Raw genomic sequence first — 22,226 nt, 5'->3', positions numbered from 1 at the left:
CTCCCTCTGTTTAAACCCTAACCCTAACCCCAACTTGACCGGCCGTCTCTCTCTCTCTCTCTTTGTGTGTGTGTGTGTGTGCACGTGCGCTTTTTGTATTACGGTAAGCCCTAACCTTAGCAGGTGAGACCCACTATAATGTATGTGGGTTCTACCATGGGCTCCATTGTGATGTTAAATTAACTTGTATATTGTTGTTAGATGTTTATTGTTTAATTATATATGTCATATGTTCACTATTTTAGATTTCATGTAATATGTACACTATTTTAAATTTCATGTAATCAGTACACTAATTTGAATTTCATGTAATCCGTACATTATTTTAGAGTTCATGTAATCCGTACATTAATTTGGATTTCATGTAATCTATCCACTATTGGATTTCATGCAATTTATACACTTTTAAATTTCATGTAATCTGTAAACTATTTTGGATTTCATATAATTTGTACACTAATTTGGATATCATGTAATCTATTCACTGTTAGATATTTTCATATAATTTGTACATTATTTTGAAGTTCATGTAATATGTACACTATTTTGGAGTTCATGTAGTTTGTACAATAATTTGGATTTCATATAATTTTTTCACTATTAGATATTTTCATGTAATATGTACACTAATTTAGATTTCATGTAGTCTATACATTAATTTGGATTTCGTGTAATTTGTACACTATTTTTGGAGTTCATCTAATATGTCCACTATTAGATTTCAAGCAATTTGTACACTATTTTGGAGTTCATGTAATCTGTCCACTTTTAGATGGATTTCAGTTTATCTATACACTATTTTAGAGTTCATGTAATCCATTCACTTTTGGATTTCATGTAATTTGTCCACTTTTGGATTTCATGTAATCTGTACATTATTTTGTATTTCATATAATCCGTATGCTATTTTAGAGTTCATGTAATTTGTCCACTATTAGATTTTATGTAATTAGTACACTATTTTGAATTTCATGTAATTTTTTCAGTTTGGGCATGCATAAATGGAAGATGTAACATTCAATGATACATACAATATTGGAGTTCTAGGGTGTCAAAAAGCAGCCACTTCTGAAACTCAAGTGGGCCATATCATATGAAAACATGGAAAATCATGCATAAAATATTTAAAAGCACTTGGTGGGGCCTAATTGAGTTTTGGAATGGCTTAAAATTTGGTGTGACCCCTCATTCAAGTGGTTCACACACAATGTATGGGTTAGATGTAATCTGTACATTATTTTGTATTTCATGTAATTTGTATGCTATTTTAGAGTTCATGTAATTTGTCCACTATTAGATTTTATGTAATTAGTACACTATTTTGCATTTGAAGTAATTTTTTTAGTTTGGGCATGCATAAATGGAAGATGCAACATTCAATGATACATACAATATTGGGGTTCTAAGGTGTCAAAAAGCAGTCGCATCTGAAACTCAGGTGGGCTATATCATATTAAAATATGGAAAATCATGCATAAAATATTTAAAAGCACTTGGTGGGGGCCTACCTGAGTTTTGGAATGGCTTAAAATTTGGTGTGACCCCTCATTCAAGTGGTTCACACACAATGTATGGGTTATATGTCAAAACCATATCTCAATGTGCCCTATGTACAATTTGGAAGGTTTTAATGGTGGGCAACCACTCTTAATTGTTGCTTATGTTGTGGCCCACCTAAGTCATCGATTGGCTTATTTTTTGGTCCATAACTCATCATTGAAGGTTACATCTATCCATTTTGGGCAGCGTAATTAGACTTAAATTTGTCCACTTATTTTTTATCTCTAAATCAACTATGAAACTAACTTATTAGATCAACTTTAGGGTTTTGATTTGAGTTTAGGGTTTAAGTTTTAGGGTAGAGTTTAAAGTTTATGATTTGCGGTGTATGGTTTAAGGTTGGGTTTAGAGCTTTCGGTTTTATAGTTTAAGGTAAAGGTTTACAAATTAGGTTTATATTTTATCTTCATATTTATATTTGAAATGGTAATGCATGGAGTAATCAACTAATATACACACACACACGTTATTCCAGAGGATTCATTTTATATGGGGACATGATATTCTTGTAGCTTATGATATGGTACCCTAATATTGTATTTATATTACTAGTATGTAGTAGATATCAGTATGTTATTTGGTTTATATTTATGGAAATTTACAAATGACTATGTTCCACTTTTGCAAGCATGGCAACGTACAAATATATTCACTTTTGCCGTGTTGCCCATTTTAAAGGGGTGTCACTTATTTAGTGGTATCCAAATGGATCCTAAGGGAGGCATTTGGATCTTAAGTTATGTAAAGTAAGTTATTTATGCCTTAAGTAGCTTATCTTGAATTCTAGTTATTAAACCGAAGTTATTAAGTAACTTTAAATCAAAAGACTACTTATAATTGATCCTAAACCAAATTTACTTATGTTTTACTTTCATATTTATATTTGAAATAGTGATGTTTGGAGTAATCAACTAATAATTTATATAATATGAAAGTGTTTTCCCGAAGGATTTATTTTTTAGGGGGACATGATATTCTTGTAGCCTATGGTATGGTGACCGGTATTACTTGTATATTACCAGTATGTAATAAATATTAGTAGATTTTTTGTTTTAGTATAGCTCAAAATTGCTTCGATGATGAATTGTACGTGTTCGTGTATGAATTTATTTTAGCACATCCCAATCAGTTGCATTTGAGGATTTATATGTTGATATATATATATATATATATATAATGTACTTTTGGAGGCATAAGAATTTTCAAATTGTCCCGTTGAGACAGTTCAAGGTTGGATAGATTAGAATGTTTTTAGTTCCTTGATTTAAATGCACATTCTTATTTTACACCGTATCTCTTTTTTTTTATCTATATATATTTCTTACATTTATTTCCAAAATCAAATATTCACACTTCGTGTGGATATTTAATATGATAATCAAATGCAAGATCAACGTATCTTGAGAGACATGGAGATATGCGGTTTGAATTTTGGCATGGGCGTTAAATATGAACATGAAAGTATTACAATCTATCCGGTCTTAGATGGATAAATGGTTTATTCAGTTAGGCAGATATACCATTAAAGTATGTGGCAATTGTTTATACTTCTTCAATTTATCAATATCCTTATTTTTTTTAGTATCTCTCAGTTCATAAATGATGTGTTCATCGTCTCCACTTTCAAGTAAAGAGTGGATTTATGAACCTAGGTTGTCGAGAGATTACCTGAATAGTGTATTGTCACTCATTACTTACCTTACTAAAAATTGTAATTGCTTGAGGGTGATGACCATTATTATTGTTTGTGTCAAATGTTGTAATACGGAAGGAGGGAAGAGGAAAATTGTCAATATATCTGAACATTTAATCTTTGATGATTTTGACACATCTTACATGACATGGATCTACCATGGTGAAGAGTGGGATGGAAGTCGAGTAACCTTTGGGACTAGTATGTATGATGCGAATCGTAACAACGAAAAGTTCCCAAGGATGTCTGAAATATTGAATGACACACTTAAACATTTTAAAAATAATGAGCATACTGAACTTGCAAGCATGAATGAATCCCAAGTTCCAGGTGTTTCAGAAGAGGATATTAAATATAAGAATTATAATGGAGATGCAATAAATCCCTTATATCCATCCTGTCGAGAGCAGGATACAAAATTGCCAGTTACAATTAAGTTACTGAGCATGAAGAGTAGACATCAGTGGTCTCACAAGAGTTTTAATAAGTTGTTGCAAATGATGAAAATGATACTGCCAAGTAGAAATACTTTACCAAAGAGCAGGTACATGGCGAAGAAGATTATCAAGTCTCTGTGAATGCAGTGTCAGCTTATTCATACATATAGTAATGACTACATAATGTACTAGAGAGATTATGAACATCACAATAGCTATCTTAAGTGTGGTGAAAGCAGATGAAAATTAGTAAATGAAAGGAAACTGAGGAGTAAACATATACCGTAAAATGTGTTAAGATATTTTTTGCTTACAACGCGGTTAAAATGAATGTATAGTGTATCGTGGATTGAAGAGAAAACGAAATAGCATGCGAGTGCGACTCAATACAGAAGCACAACATTCATGCATCATCTAGTGGATTCTATTTGTAACGAAGAGTGGATCGTAATTTCCTATACTTTGTTGCGAAGGCATGTAGCATTCGATTAAGACTTGCAAGGGATGGATTTAATCCTTTCGGTAACAAGAATAGTACACACATATGTTGGCCTATCACAATTGTTCCATATAATATGCCCGTGTCTTTATGTATGTAGAAAGAGTTTACAATGTTAACATAATTGATTTCTTAGAAGAGTGGTGCAAGACACGACATTGATGTCTACTTATAGTCGTTGATTGTAGAGTTGAATGATTTGTAATCCATTGAAACTGAAACATATGACTATACTAATAAGAGTATATTAATTGTGAAAGTAATCTTTTTTTTGGGCCATTCATGATTTTCTAGCATACGAATATCTGTCCGGTTGTAGGACTAGGGATAGAGTCAATATGGTTAAAACACAGAGGGAAGCTTTTGTACATGGGGTAAAGAAAATACTTAAATGAATCCAAAGCATCATTTCATAACTCAGAAGGCACAATTTAATGGGGAGAAAGAACATGGGAAGCCGAGTCATCGTTTGAGCGGTGTTGAATTATTATCAAAACTAAAAGCTATTAAGACCGATTTTGGAAATGTAATAGGTAAGAAGATGAAGAGATCTGCAAATGATGAGACTTTGTGGTTGAAGAAATCGATCTTCTTTGACTTGTCGTACTGGAAGGTGCGTAAGTCAATAATATACTTATTGTACATGATCTTAATTATTACCTGTTTGTATTTTACAATTCTCTAATAACAATATATCATGTCAATCTTATAGGATCTGCCCATTCTCTATAATCTAAATGTGACGCATGTTGAAAAAAGTGGTAGAAAACCTTATTGCAACAAACATAAACACAAAGGATAAGATTAAGAATGGCTGTAAAGCCCACCTAAATCTGAAAGAAATAAAGATAGAGATAGTTGTAGTCAGATGATAGAAACGACACTCTTTATGAATTATATTGGCCATAAAAGGAATTATTCTGCAAAACCTTATATAATTTGAATATTCTTGTCAGATATAGTTCAAACTGGAAATAGAATGTGAGCTTACAAGAATTCAATTGAAAAACTTAAAGTCACATGAGTACCACATCCCGATGCAACAACTACTACCGGTATTACTAATGCATGCTTTTAACTCACCTAAGCATAAGTCATTGTGTGTTGCTACTCATCAGCTTTTAATATTTTTCAATGTCTCGTGCTCAAAGGTTATTAACCATATGGAGTTGTAAATGATGAAAGACCGCATTACAGAGGTGCTTTGTGTCTTCGAAAAGTACTTCCCTCTTGTATTTTTCATTTTCATGATACACCTCCTTGTGCACTTGGTGGAAGAGACGCTCATATGCAGACCCGTTCGATATCAGTGAATGTATCCTTTTGAGAGGTTTAAAAAAAAATGCATCAATTTTTCATGAATCGTTTAAAACATAATTTAATTATCCTGATTTTTATTAGGATGAAGAAGAGTTATAAACGATATGTAGTGAGTCAAACCTTTTTAGAGGGTTCTATTTTTAAATTCTATCTCATGGAAGAAATAATGATGCATTCCATGCATTACATATCTGATTATTTATGTAGATTAGGAAGTCAGCAGCGAGGCCATGGAACGTTCATAGATGATAATAGTGAAGTTGAATACTCTGTTGATAAAAATAAAAAGCCCTATATTCTTACTCTAGTGTAATACTAGAAAGTACACAAATAGGTACTCAGGCAGTCTCCTTCTAATTTCAAGTAGAAGAAGTATGTTGCCATCTAATTTTTTTCCATTCATAATTAATTTAGACTCATAAATATGTATGTTAAGTCTCTAAACCGCATTCACATTATAATTCACAGGAAGTATCAAGAATTTGTTCAAAGTCTTATGTTTCAAATCCATACATTAAGGGGTTATAATTGGAAAGCCACTTCACAATCGGAGAAGCTAATGGATTATGTTAAATGGGTTAGACAACTATCGAAAAATGAATCCACAACTTCGATCACAAAGTGACTTGCCGATGGTCCCAATGTTAATGACATTTTATACAATGCTTATACGGTTAATGAATATGTTTTTTATATATCAAAATATAAATGAACTCATCGACACAAAACTCTGGGATCTTTATAAAAGTTATAACTAGTTTCGTATCAAGTTTTAGGGATACCAATCTAGGGGATGAAGAAGTCACTTATTATGACATTATTAAAGAAATACTCCAGATAGACTACATTGACTTCAAGAAGACAGTCATATATTGTGATTAGGTGGGTATAGAGGACTCAAATGGATATTTCATTGATCTAGCGACGAATTTGATACATGTTAACCTAGAGAGATTAATAAGAAATAGTGAAGAAGAGGACGAGTCTTTTTATTCTTATATCACATGCAACTTCAAGTCTTCTATTGCAAGGATCACAATAAGCCTATGACTGGTTGGCATGTGGTCTTAAAAGCTCTTAAGAGATTGAACTAGGATGTCAATGTTTACGAAGATTTGTTAGTTTTTGTAGTAACGTTGAATATGGACCCTTTAACATCAGCACTACGAGAATATGTCACATAAGACAATGATAAAATATAATGTTTTGTATCAAATGAGTTATACGATTTAGACAAAAGAGAGATGTGAAAATAGAAATGAACTACGGTGACTTGATATCATGGTAATAAGTATATAGCCATCTTCCTCGTTGGTTATGGAGAGTCTGGTATAATAAAAATAAAATTAAAAAAAAAAAGAACTTAAACCATTACCACTTGAATGATTGGATTAATCAAAGTATTATTGTTGTGAATACATATTTTATATACTTTGTCTTATTGCCTTTACAGAAAAAAAAAATCCTAACGATTTTTTATTATTTCAGACAATCATTTAAAATAGTTGGAGTTGAAAAAAAAAACTCAAAAAAGCCGATCTTCTTATCTTTTGTTCACTTGTGTTGCCACAATGGTCTTTGAGAGTAAGTTCAATTGTACTTGATTATATCTTTTTTGCATAAAATTTTATATATTTACAGTTTATGTTACGATGATCTAACCTACTAACAACATAATATGGTTGTTCATTATCGGGGCTAGGAAGATTGAAAAATAATGTTAATAATTTGCTACTAGTTTCACTCAACCAGTTGCTGAAGGATTGTTGCATGGCATCTTCAATTCTGATGGACCTTGGCAAATGAATATTGATCCATATTGATGGATCGAAGATGGTTAAAAAAGAACACTATGCACATGTATTGCCTATAAGTCCATGGAAGAAAAAAAAGTCTGTCATAATTTTGATATACTTCAATTATATTATATTTTATTTTATTTGAAAAAGAAAAAATTAGTGAATTATGGTGATTTAAAATTATATAAAATGTGTTTATCAGGAATATGATGGATTATGGATTAAAGAATTTGTGATTAGATATGTTTGGATTTTTAATCTCTTTTACTAGATGTGTATTCGAGGTTTAGGCCATCATTTCGAAGGCGGGTATAGTTTATTTTGATGATGAATGTGCAGTTGATGACGTTAATCATCTTCCGCTAATGGCCTGGTTGGTAATAGTGCTTATCATTAATGAAAGATGGTCGACATCACCATAAACTGAATCTGACTTTGAAACGACAATTAAAAAAATTCAAATGCATGTCTGGAAAAGAGAAAGATGAACTACAGTGACATGATCTTATCATATTGATAAGTATGTAGGCAGTTCTCTCGTTGGTTATAGAGATTTAGATCAAAATAAAAATATTAAATTTCAAACCCTCACTATGAACTAGTTACAGTAAAATCGTCAGTCTTTTCAATTGCATTTTGGATGCATTCTTTGGATTGAATTGCATTAATTAATTTATGAAAATAATCATATTGTAATTACTTAAGCATTCTCATTATTGGACCATTTATATTTAGGGCTTGTTTGATTTTAGAATTACAACTGTAAATGGTTGTAAATGGATTATAATTATTTACTTTTATAATTTGGTTGTCATATCACATGCATTTGACTGTAATGATGATTTTGTTACCTTGTATATTTCACTTTTAAAGCACCCTAAAATTGATGGGTTTGTAAGATAAAAATATAATGATTAAGTTTTACTTTACCTCCTCCTTTCACAAGTGTATTTAACTTTTGATTTATGAGCCATAGTTTCTTAGTAAGCTAACACCTAGAAATTATAATAATGGCTCATTTACCTTGCATTGGAAACTCAAGTTGTATTATATTTTTTAATTGAATATATATATATATATATATATATATATATTAGTGATTTTATATTTAGAAAATGTGTTTATCAAGTGTACGAGCATAGCCATAGATTTTATATTTAGAAAATGTGTTTATCAAGTGTACGAGCATAGCCATAGCCCAAAGGCTCCAAATTTTAGTTATTATTATTTTTTTTCATATCGAAATCAAATTAAATAGCAATTGCCATCGAATGCATAAAAATTTGAGCCTAGAACGACAGTTCCAAGTCATCAAATAATTTTCCATAACGACGGCTTAAAACCGTTGAAAAATAATTAGTGGGTTAGTCGACAGTTCATGCATGCTAGATTTATTTTCCGTCGAAACCTATATTCGACTGCTCTACTAAATTGACAAAAAAATATAAGATGGTTTAAAACTGTCGATTATTATTATTATTTTTTTTGTTAGTCTTTTTCAACCCCAATGTCTGTCAATTTTCAATAAAATTGACGGTTTTGGACCGTCGAATTTGGCCATTTTTCACATGGTGGAAGTTATACGCTACATGAACTGTACTTTATGATCAATTGGTTAGACTTGAGAGATTCTCTAAATTATTTATATCTATGTAGCTAAAAAATTAATTTTTATTAGCTTATATTAAATACTTTTTAAAATTTTATTTATAATGAGATCTTTCTAATACATCCTGAAAATAATAAAAAATAAAATAAAATAAATTTTATGGATCTCCTAAGAAATTTCCATGCCAAGATAGTATAAAGAACGAGGGTTGTCAGTATGCCACATCAGAAATTGAACTTGTTGGTACACAACTATATGAGTTTCTATGTATGATAGAACAGCTCACCTACAACCTAAAGTATGATGAATTGTTCTACAACCTCATCTTCCCTCCCTGTATGCAATTTGGATAAGGCAATTTGTACCCTACAACCAGTAAGCCTCACCACGAAGATCACCTGGTTCAAAAATCAAGTGGGCTTGCCCATAGCATAATGATAAATCTCATTCTAAGAATTTCTCAAGAGAATTTTAAATTTTGAGGTATATTATTAAGAAAATCTGGAAAAATCAAAAATATTTATTGAAAATAAATAAATAATTTAAAAAAAAATATATTTTATAATATTATTTTTAATTTTATATTATTTTTCCATTCATATTGCAATAATCTCGTGATAAAAACGTGATATTTTAAAATCTATTGATTATTTGAAAATATCTTAATGATATTATTTAGTGTATTTTTGTAATATTATCGCGATAAAATCTCTGCGATAGGTGTCACACTCTTTAGCGACTTAGATGATGCCATGTTGCCCTCATATCTCTATAAGAGATGAAAATAAGATCTTTCTGGCTACTTTGACAAGAAAAATTGATGAAGATAAAAATTGTTTAGCTCAAAAAGACTAACTCTTACTAATGATGGGCATAGATTGAAATATGATCATGGCTAATGACGGGTCTAGCCAATGCACTATAGCATCACTTAGAAAAAAACCATATGGTCAAGATCATTTAAGGACCTATGAAGTGACGTAGTCGTAACGTCAAGTTGGTCGATTTTCATGGCACACAACACACATTTGAGCCAAATAAAAAATAAATAAAAAATGATAACTATCAACATATGTCATAATGAGAACACGCTTATCCTCATGATGGGTGCAGGCAGGGCTGTAAATGGGTCAGCAGACCTAATGGGGTACTCGATCCCAACCCATTTAAACCTGACCCATTTGTTAAATGGTATGGGTCTAGGTCCAAGAGAAGATCCAGTTGCTAAATGGGTTCGGATATAGTTTTCTTTTTATTAGGCCTGACCCGAACCCATTTAGTAAATGGGTGGTCTGGTTTATATCGCAAGGGACCCATCCAGACCTAACCTATCCACCACCCAGTTTTAAACCCTATAAAAATGCTTGCATACCTTGATAAGTAACATGGGAAATTGAGAAATCCAACCCATGCCCAGTTGAGAATATGGGGCACCATGAAATCTAAATCGATGTGCCAAAGATGGAGGGATTATTGAACTAGGATGTACATAGATTGCATGTTAAAGGCTTTTATAGGAAGTTCATGCATTGGGATGTTCAGTGAGGCCCACCGTGATGTTTGTAAGAAATCTGCCCCATCCATCCATTTTGCCAACTCAATTTAGGACATGAAACTAAAAATAAGGTGGATCAAAAACTCAAGTGGGTTGCGTGATATGTAACCCACATAAAGGAGAGTTCATGGAGACTATACGCGATGTCCAAAGTGGATCAACTAACCAAGTAAAGATAATCATCTCTATCATTCTGACCTTTACTTGTACCATTATTTGTATTTTTTTAATTATGAAAAGTGACTAAATTTAATTTTTAGTATTAATTAGCATTGATTAATTTTGATACAAAATCAAGGTGACCCGGACGCATTAAACCCATTTATAAGTGGGTCTAGTTCAAGGTCTAAATATCCCTTGACCAGACACATTAGACCTGACCCATTTATAAGTGGGTTAGTGTGAGGCTCGTATCCTAGCCCGTATTGTTCCATAAGCTTCTGCGGTCCCCCGGGTCGAATTCCGGCGACCCACAATCTGTTATTGGCGTTTACGCGTGATCCCGAGTCATGTCTCGTATATCAGAGTCGGCTTGACTCGAAACTTGTACCATTGCGACTGCGCCGTCGCCGCGTCTCGCGTGTCGAGGCGATACCCAGGCCAGGAGATGTGGGCCCGAGTTCAGTTCGAGGAAAACACCGCCCGTTGCAAATACCGAGAAAATCTGTAATCAAATCAATCTCATCAATCACCACATCATGTCAAGTACAACACCATTCCCAAAGTCAACTCTCTCTCTTACACACCCTTACATGTCAAGTACACATCACTCACTCCATCACCCATCCCTCTCTCTCTCTCTCTTTACATCCCATCCTCTCTCTCTCTCTCTCATTTCTCCATTTTCAAGCAAGAAACCCAACGTCCATGAGAGCTCCATAAGAGAGCTTTGTGTGGCCCACTTCCTACCTCCCATCTCCACCATCTAAAGAACATCTCGACCGTTAGAATTGTCCCCTTGGAGCTCTAGATCGTGTTGGCGGAAGAAGGAAGAAGAGATCAAAAGTGGGTGATTTTTGTGTGATTTTGTTGATTAGAGGGCCCACATATGGTGGGACCCATATTGATGTATGTATTGTTCAAGAGGGACCCATAGTGGCGGGGTCCCTCCGCTACTCACGTTCCTTCTCCCGATCTCTCTCTCTCTCTCTCTCTCTTGGATGTATTGATGTGGCCCACCTAACCAGCAATCCAGGACGTCCAGTCCTTGGACGTGGGGTGTGGACCCCACCTAAATGTATTTTATATCACAGTTGTCCAGCAGCTGTTGGACGGTGGGTACCTTCCATGATGTGTTTGTGATCCACACCATCCATTTGACGGTGGATATGGGACGCACCTTGATGTTTATATGTCATCCACCCCGTCCATGCATGGGACGTGGGGCCCACCTTGATGATGTGCTGCTCAGCACGTGGGCCATCACACTGCATGTGTTTTATCCCCACCGTCCATCTGTTTGGACAGTGGTGGGCGAACCCACCATGATTTACGTATTTTATCCCCTCTGCCCATCCGTTTTCTGGGTGTGGGACCCACCTCAAGCGTGCTACACGTGTGAGGGTGGGGCCCACCTTGTGATATGTATATGTTGTATTCCAACCGTCCATCATCTGGAGTTGGGCCCCAGCAGCGTGGCTGCTTTGTGGATGGATGCCAGCAAGTTCTGTGCCCACCACGATGTATGTGGGATGCATCCCAGCCATCCATTTGTCCTGGACGTGGCCCACCCCACACGTGTGACACGTGTGGGTGGGACCCACCATGATGTATTTGTTGTATATGCACTCCGTCCTTGTCCAGGACGGTGGATCCCACGGTGATGTATGTGTTTCACACACACCATCCATCTGTTTTCAGATTGTGTGGGGCCCACCCCACACATACCGCACATGTGGGATGGGACCCACCTTGATGTACGTGCCTTACATCCTAGTCGTCCATCTGTTTGGGGACGGTGGGACCCCCCTACAATCGTGTGTGTTGTGTGGGACGCATCATGTGGCATGTTTTGCATCTCGTCGTCCATCTGTTGAAAGACCCTCCATGATGTATCTGCTGTATACGCACACCGTTGATTTGGACAGTGCTGCGTGGGCCCTCTCGCAATGTATGTATTAGATCATAATCGTCCGTCCATTGTGGACCCACCTTATATGTGTTTTACCCAAGCCGTCCACCTGTTTTGCTAGCGAGGACACCACCATGATGTATTTGTTATATGTCCACTCCGTCCTTGTCCAGGATGGTGGATCCCACAGTGATGTATGTGTGTCTCATCCGCACCATCCAAGCAAGGACGGTGGGACACACTAATGATGTATGTGTTTTATCTACACCGTCTATAGGACGGTGGGCCCTACCGAGGTGTATGTATTTTATCGGCACCGTTCAGCTGGGACAGGACCCACCTGAGGTATGTTTTGTATGCACGCCATTCATGGGCTGCGGTCCACCATGATATATATGTTTTATCCTTACCATCCATCAGTTTTCGGGCCCATGGGATGTGGCCCAATGCGACGTATATGAGGCCCATTGGTGCGGCCCATGTGGTGCAACCCACTTGATGTATGAGATCCATGTATTTTCGACCCATTTGGTAAGGCCTAATGAGATGTACTCCCGGCCCATATGCCGTGGCCCATTTTGATATATATATCTGACCCATACGATGAGGCCCATTATAATGTATGTGGGCCAGATGTGAGGGCCCATTCTGATATATTCAAGGCTCATGGGTTATAACTCATTGTGATGTATTAGTCGCCCATTTGGTGAGGCCCATCGTGATGTATATTAAGCCCTTGTAAGAGGTCCACTGTGATATATTTGAGGCTCATGGAATGTTACCCTTTGTGATGTATATGCGGGCCATGAGTGAGGCCCATAGTGATGTGTATTAGGCCTTTGTGTGAGACCATGGTTCCACTATATGCTTGGCTCTATGTGAGCCACTTCTTGGGAGCAATGTTGGTTAAATGTCTACATTGAAGGGCGATGATAGTTAAATGTCCACATTGTGACCTTCCCTTAGGCCCTTTGTTAGACCGATTTCGATTGTCGAGGCCGATTTTGATTCTGATTATCGATACCGATTCCAATTACCGAGGTCGATTTCGATTGTCGAGGCCGATTCTAATTGTTGAGGCTGATTCTGTTTATTGAGGCCGATTATCGAGGCTGATTCCGATTATCGAGGCTGATTCGAATTGTTGAGGCCGATTCCGATTATTGAGGCCGATTATCGAGGTCAATTCCGATTGTTGAGGCCAATTTCGATTATCAAGGCTGATTGCGATTGTTGAGGCCGATTTTGATTTGTCAAGGTCAATTCTGATTGTCGAGATCGATTATCAAGTCTGATTCTGATTATCGAGGCTGATTCCGATTATTGAGGCCGATTCCGATTATCGATTTTGATTATCGAGGCCGATTCCGATTATCGAGGCCGATTCCGATTGTCGAGGTCGATTCTGATTATCGAGGTCGATTTCGATTGCTGAGGCCAATTCTGATTGTCGAGGCCGATTTCGATTCTGATTGTCGAGGCCGATTTCGATTATTGATACCGATTTTGATTATTGAGGCCAATTCCGATTGTCAAGGCTGATTGTATAAGCCGATTCTGATTTGTCAAGGCCATTTCCGATTGTTGAGGTCGAGTATTGAGGCTAATTCCAATTTGTCGAGGCTAATTGTATAGGCCGATTCCGATTTTCGAGGCTGATTGTATAGGCCGATTCTGATTGTCGAGGCTGAGTATCGAGGCTGATTCCGATTTGTCGAGGCCGATTGTATAGGTCGATTGCGATTGTCGAGGCCGAGTATCGAGGCCGATTCTGAGTGTCGATTCTGATTTGTCGAGGCTAATTTCGATTGTCGAGGCCGATTTCAATTGTTGAGGCCGATTCCGATTATCGAGACCTATATAATGTATATGCGACCCATAGTTATGGCCCATTTGATGCATTTAACGGCCAGGCAATGGAGTCCATTGTGATGTATATGAGGCCCATGTGAGAGGCCCATGGTGATGTGTATTAAGCTCTTGAGTGAGGCCCATGGTGTTGTATATTAGGTCCTTGTGTGAGGCCATGGGTCCACTATATGTTAAGTTCTATGTGGGTCATTCCTTGGGGGCAATGTTGGTTAAATGTCCACATTGTCAAGGCCAATTGTTGATGCCGGTTATTGATACTGATTATGAGTATGAGATAGCATAACATCATGATACATGCCCATACGCATCATCTGTATGTTTATTATGAGATGTGATTGACCATTGCATATGCTATAGTACAGATGATTTATAGGACTCCCTGATAGGTGGAGTTATCTCACACGAGCGCACGGTATACGCAGGATTGATGCATGATTGGACTACATGATTCATGCATCTTGCATTATTTGATTGTGATTACTGTACGCCCTACCAACATCAGGGCTGTGACCTCCATAGGCATGTCGTGAATGGTCAGATGGGACACCGAAAATGTTTGGTTCGAGCATCTGGGCACTTTGGATGTCCGTGGGTGAAAGTCTCTAAACCTCCGAGGCCAGGAGACGCCCCAACGTCTACACCAGGTGGATACATGAGCGCCCAAGTGCCGAATACCAGTAGGCTGCATTTCTCACTGTGTCATGGTCGGTCGGGAGGGGGTGTGGCCTTATCTGCTCGAGTGAGGGGCCTATAAGCTTGGTTGAGTTTGACCAGCTCCTAAATGGGTCAGCTATCGACAAGTCGGGTAGGCATTGATATACTATTAGCAGGTGGTTAGTGAGGTCTTTTCTACTCACTGGCCTACGCGGCCGACCGGGGCGGTAGCCAGCTTGGAGTGTACTAAACCCCGATGATGATCCCAGAGATGTATGGTGCTGATATGTGGACTTATTGAGCAGGAGTTGCATACTCATTCATTCATTCACTATTCACTCGGGCTGGTGGTGCGCAACTATCTGTTACGTGTACCTTCGCAACGGTCAGGATTTCGGTTGGGGTGCACGACTAACCTGAGATCAGGAGTTTGCCACATTGAGTCTGACTGTCCAAATTTAGGTATGGTACTGGTTTGGATAGAAGTCCCTTGTGATGGACCCCATAGCCTGCGATACTATGTACTATCATCCCGAATTCACTCCAGCTTGTTCATTTCATTCGCACTGCATATTGCATTGCATCCGTAGCATTTAGCATTTTGGGTTGCCATGTTTCTGCATTGATATGTCCGTTAGCATTCATGCCTTACATCGCATAGCCTTGGTACGGCTGATGGCATTCATGGACTTATGAGTATATTTTTGCTTACTCTGATACCGTATGATTCATGATCTTGTCAGTATTTCTGCCTATTTTGATATTGTATGATTTATGACATTGTATTGCATGCTCAGCACTTATCTTGCGCATACACTTTCACTACCCACTAAACTTTGTATAAGCTTATGCATGATAGATGCATGCAGGTGACGTTAGGTTGTAGCAGCGCCGAGCTTGGAGCGTGCAGCGGTCTTCTGGAGCTTTTACTTCGATATATGTATTTCCCTTTCAGCATTGTATTCAAATGTTTATATTAGTGGATATGTGATGATGATGTTGCCTTTGTGATTTGGGTATACTTGTGGTTATGCTTATTAGGAGTTAATGTACATTGGAAAATCCTCCTTGTAGGATCCCAGGATCGGAATCTGGCGTATGGACGCTGGGTGCCGAGAATGGGGTATTATGGAGGCTGTCGGCACCGGATTCGATGATCGAAAATTTTGTGAGCTCGTTTTCCAAGTTTGGGGCGTGATAGTTAGTGTGGATCTTGATGGGGATTTTCTCCTCGTTGCTTGACCAGTCGAGTGGTGCTCGACTCAAAGTCCAGCGACCAATTGAGTTTATTCTTCCGCGTTGCTTGACCAATCAAGGAGTCTGTTCGACCGGTCGAAGCTCCGCTCAACTAGTCAAGGTTACGCAAATTCTAGTCTGATTCTGTGCAGGATTCAGAATTTTGAGGTGGTTTTCGCATTGATGTAAAAGAGAGTTTCCTAAACTATAAATAGGAGGTACGTAGGGCTTTCTAGGTAATACAAGAGGATTTTCTAAAACTTTATAAGGGTTTGCGAAATAGTTTAGGGCTATCAGAGGTGTGTGTGTGTGTGTGTGTGTGAGAGAGAGAGAGAGAGAGAGAGAGAGAGAGCTTATGGAAGGGAGGCTCTGCTCGTAGAGGTGATCTACTGTGCACTCGACATCTCAGCGCTTCTACCTCCTTGTAATTGGTGAGATCTCTCCGTTTTTCCTTATTCTCTTATTATTTATCCGCTCCTGCGTGAGTGAAGAAGGTTTGATCCAAGCGGTGTGTGCTTGTGATCAGTTGTAACGTTCTACTTCATAGTGGATTGTTGATCTGGACGAAGTCCCGTGATTTTTTACCTCTTTGAGGGTTTTCCACATTACAGTGGGGCCCAAGAAGTTTTTAAAGCCGGTGTTCAATTGCCACTTATTTTGTGTGGTGTGGTCCACCCAAAATTTGGATCTACCTCACTTTTGGGTTCATGCCCTAAAATATTGATCCAAAATGGATGGACAACATGAATAAAACACATACATCATTGTGGGCCCCATAAAGCACCATCCAGTAGCAACTGGCATTGTCAATACGCAATCCGCTTCCCCATTTGACAGGAGTGGATTGGGTATGAGCATCACCAAAGACACTGTGGCCCTTACCATGGTGCACACCTTGATGTATGTATTCTATGTCCATGCCATCCATCTGTTTTGCCAATTCCTTTTTGGGCACGATGCCAAAAACAAAACAAATCCAAATCTCAGCTGGACCATACCATAGGAAACAATGGTGATTAACCATTCAAATCTTCTTGTGAGCCACCAAAAAGTTTTGGATCAAGTTGATATTTGCTATTTTTTCCCCTTCATCTAGGTTTAGGTGATCTTATCAATGGGTTGGATGGCAAATAAACATTACCAAAACATCACGGTGGGCTCCAGAAAGTTTTTAATGGTGGGGCTTTCAATCACCACTGTTTCCTATAATATGGTCCACCAAAAATTTGAATTTTCTTTATTCTTGGGCTTATGCCCTAAGATGATATGGCAAAATGGATGGACCGTGTGGATATAGAACACCTAAGCGGATTACACCATACAGAGGCCAATTGTAGTGAGTTAGTGTAGGGAATAAACTCAATGAGGCCCACAGTGATGTATCTCTTATCCACACTGTTCATCTGTTTTACACCCTCGTTTTAGGGCATTGTCCCAAAAAATGAAGCATGTCCAAGGCTCTAGTGGACGACACCACAAGAAACAGTGTGAATTGAACACCTACTATTGAAAACTTGTTAGGGCCACATAAGTTTTGAATCAAACTGAAATTTGGGTTTTGCCTTGTCCATGTCTGTGTTAACTTGTTCATGTGTTACCTTATAAACAGGTTGGATGTTGGGTTTTGCCTTGTCCATGTCTGTGTTAACTTGTTTATGTGTTACCTTATAAACAGGTTGGATGACAAATAAACATCATTCTGGCACTGGGAAAGTTTCAATGGTGCATGACATCATCCCCAACGTTTCCTGTGGTGTGGTCTACTTGAACTTTGGATATGCTTCAATTTTGGATTGATGCCCTAAAATGAACTGATAAAATGAATGGACAAATAAGACACATAAATCATATTGGGCCACTCAGTTAGCCAACATGCAATCTGCTTCCATAGAATACATGCATCGAGGTTAGCCTCATGGCAAGGGCCGCACATAATCCATTCCCCCAGTTGACACCCCTAGTCACAGTGAATCAAGGTGTCCCAAAATTCAAAAGCCGATAATCCCACCGAGCTCTAACAAGCACTGACGTGGGTACCGGAGGGGTTATTACCTGTCCCCTGTTTTGACTTTGCCGTGGATTCAGATATGCCTCAATTTTGACACATGCCCTAAAATAATCTCCCCAAATAGACAAACGGTTTGAATATAATGCATACATCATGTGGGCCCTGACATTAACTCATCCAAAGCGGATTGCGAGGTGTGCCACTCACCACTGATGTGGTGGTGTGTTCACGTCACCAAGTTCTACGGGACCACCATAGTATATATTTTATATCCACACCATCATTGATCATTTGGTCAAATCATTTTAAGGCATGAGCTAAAAAATAGGCCAATCCAAAGTTGAGTGGACTATACATAAAGCAGTGGAGACGATGATGCCCAATGTTGAAATATTCTCAATGTTATTATGATGTTTATTTGCCATCTAACTTATTCACAAAGTCATACCGACTTGGATGGAGGAAAAAAAATAAATATCAGCTTCACCGAGAACTCCTTAGTTGCCACTGTGGCACCTAAGAAGTTTTAATGATAGGTGCTTAATCTCCGCTGCTTTTTGTGGTGTGGTCCACTTGATCTTTGGTTATGCTTTATTTTTTGGCTTATGCGGTTTGGATATAGCACATACATCATAGAATGGTCTACAGAACTTAGTAACATCAACACATCACAGAGGTGGGTGGTGTGTCACACCATGGAATCCACTTCCTGTCATTAAAGAAACCGGATCCTCTTCTTGGTTCAAACAGGAAACTCTTGTTTGCTGCAATCCAGACCATCACGATGCAAGAAAACATGTTGCGATGTTCTTAGTAATTCTAGTTCCTTCCCAACGGAAGCGGATTGGCTAGTGTACCACACACCACCGAACTGGTTGGTGTGTACTTGTCGTTCGAAGATGACAAGCATTGACACTCATCCAGCTTCGAGTCGTAGGAACGGTTATAAGGGCCTATTTGGGCCAGATCCCACGGTATTCGAAGGGATGAGATCGCCTTAATCCCACCGTTGATTCCACGCGCCTGTTTGGGTTGGCAGATGCGCAACAGAACAGTAGGAGTAGATAGTCAATTTACCTTTACTTCTCCCTTTTACAATTTTACCTGCAAACCGAATAATACTTAAATCCTCGTAATATTTATTACTTAACTATGGAAATATAGCTGTGTCGCACATGGATGCACCATATTTTTGCTCAACAATGTCTCATGTTCTCAGCATAAGAAGATTGATTTTGAATGTAATTAATGTGTTCTTGACATGTGCTGCATGCATAGGTGACATGGCAGACCCCAGGTCTAATGATAGTTCAACACCGACACAATCACCGCTTAGGACACCTGTGATGCCGACGCGAAGTTCACCACGTGGGAAGACAGTCAAATCCCTCGCTGAGCCTCTGTCTCGAGCGGTTAAAATAAAATGGAGTGCAGAAATGGATCAAGTGCTTTTCAACATCCTGCTAGAACAGGTTGCTTTGGGACGTAAGGTAGATAATGGTTTCAAGAGGGAAGCCTACCAAGTAACGACAGAAGAGGTCATGAAGCATACAGACATACCTGTCAACTGACAGAATGTGCAGAACCGTCTGAGGTATTACAAGCGCGAATATATTGCCATCAGGGACATGCTAACGGCTAGTGGGTTCGGATGGGATAATGAGTGCATGGTCGTTACGACCCCTGATGAGGTCTGGGAGGATTACCTTAAGGCATGATTTATATAAATGCATTATCCATAAGACATTCACAAACCCATCTATCGAATGTATTTTTCCTAACTTACAACTATATTTTACGGTCGCAATCTCACTCGCGTGCTAGACATCTACGCGGGAAAAGAATTGAGAGAATGGATGACCTTGCGGTCATCGTCGGATCAGATCAGGCAACTAGACAATATGTGCAGGGAAGGACGACTATGGCCACGTCATCCTCTTAGCTTCAGCGAGATCTCAATGAGTCCTGAAGAGACGCTAAGATGATCTGGAGGATACCATTTACCTCTCTCAAGACCACGTAGTGGACTCGTCAGGCGGAAATTTTTCATCAGATACTCAATCGATAGGAAGATGCGGAACCCGTGGCACTCATAGTCAGACTCCGGAATCTGACCATAACCGAGATGGGGGTGCATCAAAGAAATGTATGCGGCCTCCTCGTCTCTGTGATGTACTCGGCATCTCCCTTAATACCGTTGCAGAGGCTATGCGTGATTTTGGCCTCGGCAAGGAGGTAAATTGTACTACTAAGGTACTTGATGTTCTTAAAGAGGTGCAAGGGTTGACCAACTCAGAATTTATTGAAGTTCGTCAACTGTTGAGCAGGGATGAGAAGCTGGCATCGTTTTTTGTTAGTCTTCGACCCGAGAGGCGCGTTGAGTGGTTGAGGAGAACACTTCGCGAGAATCATCTCAATGCAGGAGTTGGGTCGGTCTAACATGCTCTTACCCGTCGTTGTGTTGATCTTTTGTTTTATGGGACTGTAATAACTTTTTATACGCTGGGGACTGTTTGTTTTTTACTTTTTTTTGGATGTTTGGATGACATAATTAGTATATCATGTCTACTACTTTGATTGGTGTGGTAATACTCTGATTTATTGGTTTCATATATTTTATATAAGTTCCGCCACATGCTTGTTGCTCAGCACATTAAGACAGATAGAGCCACACACATCGTATGGACGAAGGGTACACATTATCAGTTATTTGAAATTCAAATCTTCTGATCGTATTTTTGATTTATTTGTCATGGGACAATTTTCTGTATTTAGTATATGCACATTCAGACTTGTTGCACCTTGAACATGGTAATAATACACATGTTCATTTGACAGATGGCAAAAGAGAAATACTATGTTGTTCTCGTGGGCCGTCGACCAGGCATTTATCTGACGTGGGACGATGCTAGGCTGGAGGTTGAAGGATTCAGTGGAGGGAGACATCGGGTATTCAAGAATTGGAGGGAAGCAGTTTCCTGCTAGGAGAGTTACTTCGGTGGGATTGGTGCACAATTGCGGCCTGCCACAGAAACTCATACGGTTCATGTCGCCGCACAGTTAGACGAGGTCGACATCCATCGTTCGTCGATTTCGTCTATCCATCAGTCGCCCCATGGCAGGGTCTCCAAGTCCATGACAACTGATGATCTTGCCCCATCCTGTGGAGAGAGTTTCTGTGGACTTTTGATTGGCATTCTCGTTATTTTCTTTGCATTGCTTATCATTATTAAATTCTAGCTGTAGAGGTTCTGTAACATAATGAATATTATTTTTTGGTTGTTTTTTTTTTTTTTTTTGTGGGAGTTTGATTGTATGTTTTCGCTAGCTTTCTTTAGCTTTATCTCAGATTGTATGGTTTTTTTTTTTTTAATTATCTATCTTTCATTACAGATCTACCTTATATTGTATGGTTTTTTATAAAAGCAGATTGTACTGTTTTTTTTTTGGAGGAAGTAACCCTTGTGACAGTAGGGTGGGGCCCACATAAGACCATTGCAGTGGGAACGGATTGGCTACTACCCCTGACACTAGCCATTGGCTAGTGGTCGTTGCTCCGTGGGGCCCACCATGATGTATGGGTGTCCTCCATGGCGTCCATATATTTTTATATATCATATTATGATATGATTAAAAAAATGAAGCACATCTCAATCTCAGGTGGACCTCATTACAGGAAACAATGTTGAATGAATTTTGACCATTAAAAAAGTTTTGGGGGCCATAAAAGTTTTGGATTTAGGGATATTTATTTTTACCCTTCATTTATATTTTGTTGACCATATCAACAGATTGGATGTCAAGTAAACAGTATAGTGGGCCTTAAGGAGGATTTTAATTGTGAATATCCCACGGTATTTTTTGTCCTGTGATGTGGCCTGCCTAAGATTTATATCCCTATCATATTTTGAAC

General features: G+C 38.3%; 1 long non-coding RNA gene across 1 annotated transcript; it reads left to right on the top strand.

Annotated features, from left to right (window-relative positions):
• The first annotated feature begins 20,445 nt into the window (after positions 1-20,445).
• LOC131244567 (uncharacterized) lies at positions 20,446-21,597 on the top strand. The gene is made up of 2 exons (XR_009170393.1): positions 20,446-21,005; positions 21,152-21,597. It is a non-coding gene; the product is annotated as an uncharacterized LOC131244567 (long non-coding RNA).
• The last annotated feature ends 629 nt before the right edge of the window (positions 21,598-22,226 follow it).

The sequence above is a fragment of the Magnolia sinica genome, chromosome 4 (genome assembly GCF_029962835.1).
Source record: "Magnolia sinica isolate HGM2019 chromosome 4, MsV1, whole genome shotgun sequence".
NCBI classification, from domain to species: domain Eukaryota; kingdom Viridiplantae; phylum Streptophyta; class Magnoliopsida; order Magnoliales; family Magnoliaceae; genus Magnolia; species Magnolia sinica.
This window is presented reverse-complemented; position numbering and strand designations above follow the sequence as displayed.